Source organism: Penaeus chinensis, chromosome 36, assembly GCF_019202785.1.
Source record: "Penaeus chinensis breed Huanghai No. 1 chromosome 36, ASM1920278v2, whole genome shotgun sequence".
Classification (NCBI taxonomy): Eukaryota; Metazoa; Arthropoda; class Malacostraca; order Decapoda; family Penaeidae; genus Penaeus; species Penaeus chinensis.
The window spans coordinates 27137746-27142745 of record NC_061854.1 but is presented as its reverse complement, the minus strand read 5'-3'; the positions used below and the strand labels follow the sequence as shown (position 1 = coordinate 27142745).

General features: G+C 47.7%; 1 protein-coding gene across 4 annotated transcripts in view; it reads left to right on the top strand.

Moving 5' to 3' along the window:
• The first annotated feature begins 1533 nt into the window (after positions 1-1533).
• LOC125045035 (lachesin-like) overlaps positions 1534-5000 on the top strand; it is a 315489-nt gene continuing 312022 nt past the window's right edge. For all 4 annotated transcript variants that reach the window (XM_047642077.1, XM_047642076.1, XM_047642075.1 and 1 more), the window contains exon 1: positions 1534-1576. The gene's annotated coding sequence lies outside the window, so the exon portion shown is untranslated. The remainder of the gene's footprint in view (positions 1577-5000) is intronic.

The following is a 5000-nucleotide window of genomic DNA, read 5'->3' as shown; positions in this document are numbered from 1 at the left end:
AAAGAGCGAAGGGGGAGAGGAGGATAAGGAAAGAGAGGAGGGAGAGGCTCGTGATCATAAACAAAGAGGGAGTTATCTTCACGAGTGATCTGGTTTCGTCAAATACGATACTGAAGGAGTGACATTTCGAAACAGACAGTCCTGTGCAGCATAGTTACCAAGTATATACATGTGTTCATCATCTGTTTATCCCCCAGCGATATAATCACAATGGGCGGCACACTAACGAACAGAGGCCGTAGTTGCGACGGCGATGATAACAGCAATGGAGAGACGTTATTACTCATAAAAATGAGTGACTCGGGGGACCAGATCTGTCCTCGTCACGGCCAGATGAAAGGCGTGGAGAGGGACGGACGAGAGAGAGAGAGAGAGCGAGCGGAGGAGAGGAAGGGAGGCAATAGAAGAATGGTGTTTATCGTTTTCAGATGACCGATTATAGACACTGTTCCGTAAATGAACTCCACCATCGAGATGTTCCCTCGCTACACCTTGCACTCTATCCGGTCTGAGAGGAGGCCATTCGTAATGCAAGTTGCAGATGTCCGTCTCAAGGTCATTATGGATCTCTCGGCGCACATGGGCACGGCACTTCAGATCGGTCATTACGGTTTTTGAGGGGACTGTTACGGCGGGAACAGTTCCTTCGGCGCAGCCTTCATTTTCTCGAAGCAGACATCATGTGCACGTCGCCTCCAGGCCATTGTCGTGATCCAACTTCTATAAAGAATCCTCGTCGTGTTTCCTCTCGGCGGCTACAAAGCTTCCCCGCCTGCCATAATGCACATCCATGAAAACCTTCGCTTCATCCTCACAAAAAGGAAAAAAAGGGAAAACCTCCTTAAAGTGGACACAGCTGGCTCCCTCCCCCTCCTCCCCCTCCCCTCGGCCATCGCTGTGCCGCCCCCGCTCCACCGGCCTTCTGCTCCACCTCCGCTCCTGTCTCCGGGCGACATCCACACGCGACGCTCATGCACACGCGGAGACAGAGGAGCTCGCCGCCGCCACCTGAATGGAGCTCCACTGCGCCTCCATAACGCCATTAGCCTCCACGGCCTCGCGCGCTGCCATTGCTGTAACGTGAGTCTTGCAGCATCCTGTAATACTCATTCGATTACAGCGTCGGTCAGCCTCCCTCGTCACGCTCCCAAGCCTCGCGCATATCACTTATCCACTCGAGTATCCACGCCGCATCCACACTGCGAGATGAGAGAAGAGCCATAACATGCTGATAAATTTGCGATAAACGTTTGTCTTATCGTATTTACCTTATCTAGCGGGTCGAGCGAGAGCTGACCCCATTAAACTTTCACATCAGACGTTGGATAGAGGCTATCCCTTCTGTAATCCATCTTTGGACCACACTAATCTATCTATCCACAAGCTTCCCTCAAGATCTCGTTAGAAGTCCGCTGGTCAAAAGGTGGAGGGGGCGGGGCCAAGAGGCGGAGTGGGCGGGGTTACGACCGCGAGGGGAGGGACAGGTCGCACTCGAGGCATGTCTCTCTCATCTCTCACAGTTCAGTCGGTCCTCAGACGGGACGGGAAACGTACGCTCGCGTCTGGCGCTGTGAGAGTGAGTGAGCGAGTGCCTTGGGCTGCGTGTGGCACTGCAGGAGATCTGCCGTTCCTTATCTGCTCAGGTCTCATGAAGGGCTGGAACAATACATAAAAAATGAAGGAGCATTTTTTATGTATTATAGAAATGTAGTTGTGCTTGACAAATCTTTGTGTTTTGCTTCATCAGACATCACTCAGATCACGGCCCGGACCACGTGATGATAGCACCGAAACGTGTGCCCTCCTGACCGAGGGGCTGAGGTGAGGCCACGGACCACCTTGTCCACTCCGGCTGACGCCTGGCAGTGTGACCACGTGACAGTCTTGTTTCGCTGGCAAAACTCTCCTATGACAATAGGTTAGATTTTTTTAATACGAGATATTAAATGAAGGCGTAAGTTACTAATGAAAGTTTGCACTGATACATTATTTTTCAATTAAAAAGATATTTTCATTATACATATCCACACACTTCACACTATGTACAGGGCGTACCACTTTCACTGAAAGTCCAAAACCGCCACTCCCCGACCCAGCCTCGCGGGAGTCGGCACTGGGTCACGTCGCGAGGCACTCGGGGATCGTTAAATACCCCGTTATCGATGGCCAAGGGCCAGCGGGCTCAGGAGATGGAAATGAGTAATGCTGATGTCAATAAAGGTGGAGGTTGGATGGCCTGAGTGACCGGACTTCCTGATCTCCTTTCCTGCCGGCTATTCGACGGGGTCATTCGCGTCTCTGGCTCCCGTTGACGCGCGAGCAGATGCGGCTCTCCCTCCGTCAGCGCCTCGTCCCTTCGGCGACCCTCGTCCGACAGCCGCCCGGTGTCGCTCGGAACTCCACCGCGCCCGCGGAAATTCGCGACGGAAGCCGGCCGGGAACTTGGGCGGGCGAGGAGAAGTGGCGGCCATGTTGTCGGCGTGACGGTGTGGCCGAGGTAAAACTTCGCTCTCGCTCACTGAGGCGGCTCCTCGGGGCAAGAAGTGGGGATCCGCGAGGACGTTTGAAGGGAAGGAAAGGACTTTGGGGAGAAACGACTTTTTGGCAGACCTTCGCATGCAAAATGTTCTTTCGTCGCAATGTTCTAAATTTATCTGATTGGTCTTCTTAACTGCAAAGAGTCTACTTTTCGAAAAAGAAAATCAGTGAACTGAAAACTCATTATGTTTGTTATGTTAAAAAACTCAAGGTACCAGTGACAAATTGTCATATTCACTGGGCGACGGAAAATATCTTCTCTTTGGTCGAATAGAGATTGGCAGTGATTCAAGGTTCCCTTGCGTTACTTCACCCAAACAAGAACCTATGGTGATCCTGGATGAAAAAAATCCCGACCCAGCAAGGAAACGAAGCAAAAAAAGACGACCCAAATCCCAAACGAGACTAAGACCTTATCTGTCCTCCGTCTGAATTCGCGTGGCTTCCTCCCCACGGGCGTGAGGCGCATCTTGAGGGCTGTGTGTCCGGGATCAACACGCGGGCAGGAGGCGACCCCCGGCGCTGGCCGCCGGAGCGCCTCGGAGCGGAACGGCGGAGGTCGCGAGGCGGATGAGAGCAAGGGCTCGGCTCGGACGCACACCAAAACCTCGGAAACTCAGTTTGGTGATAAATTCGACGAGGAGTTTATAGATCCACAGTTAAAATAAAAAGTAAAAAAAACAAAGAAAAAGCGAAAGGAAGGAACTGCGAATTCCCCTCCTCACCGGATCCCCATTCGGTTTTATCGCTCGAGCCGAAGACGCGGCTAAAAGCGGCGCAGCGACGCGAGAGTCTGCGGCGTTTCTTGCGACGGGGCCCTTGGCGCGGCGGAGCGAGGCCGGAAGTCCTTAGAAAACGACCAGAACACTCGCTGCAGAAGTGGCCTGAAATAATTGCCGCAGACAGGTTCCTTTCAGCGAATGTAACAGATGTTGTCACGAGGGATCGAACCGTAGTGACGTTGTCAGAATGCGTTTATATTGCTTAAGTATAGGATGAAAATGCACATACATATATACATATTTACACACACACACACACACACACACACACACACACACACACACACACACACACACACATACACACACACACACACACACACACACACACACACACACACACACACACACACACACACACACACACACACACACACACACACACACACACACACACGTATATATATATATATATATATATATATATATATATATATATAACATATAGAGAAATGTATTTATCTCTCTTTCTATGTCTATCTCTATCTATCAATCTATATCTATGTCTCTCTCTCTCTATATATATGTATAAACATATATATATATATATATATATATATATGTATATATATATATATATATATATGTATATATATATATGTATATATATATATATATATATATTTATATATATATATATATATATATATATATATATATATATATATATATATGCATGTATGTGCGTGTGTGTGTGTGTGTGTGTGTGTGTATGTGTGTGTGTGTGTGTTTTGGTATGCATGCATGTATGTATATATATAATTGTGTGTTTGTATACATACATACACATATATATATATATATATATATATATATATATATACATATATATACACACACACACATATATATATATATATATACATACATATATATATATATATGTATATATATATATATATATATATATATATATATATATAAATATATATATACATATATATATATATATATATATATACACACATATGTGTGTGTGTGTGTGTGTGTATGTATGTATAAAAAGATAGATTGATATAGAAATAGACGTATATATATGTGTATATATATGTATATATATGTGTATATATATGTATATATATGTATATATATTAATTAATTAGCTTATCTATTTACACATATGTAATTACATTTCAACACTAACAATCGTTCCGGTTCAAACACAGCGCACACGCACTCACGCACAATAACATCCAAAGCACAAACAGAAAGACCCCACAGCGCCGCCGCACACAGAGCCCACAAAGCAATAGAAGGAAATTGGACTTAACCTATTGTGGAAGGGAAAAGAGGAACCATGATTGTCGATGAATATGCAGAGCAGGGGAGCGGCGCTGGGGACCTCGACACAACACGGCCGACATGAAGCTTGGGCGGCCGGCCAGCCAGCTCCTCCGAGCCGCCGAGGGGAGGGCGAGGGGAATCAGGTGACGCTGGCGACGGACATGGCAAGGTGGGAAGCGACAGGGTGGGGTGGGTGAAGAAAGTGGCGCTGGCGATGGACATGGCAAGTGGGGAAGCGGGGGGAGGGGTAAGCAAGGGAAACGCGGGGAACACAATTATGGTGGCGACGGGCATGAGGATGCGGGAAACGGGGGAGGGGTAAAGACGAGGGGGAAAAAGCTGAGGGCGGCAACGGACATGACAGGGGGAAGGGGGAGGAGGGACGGGGGCGATGAA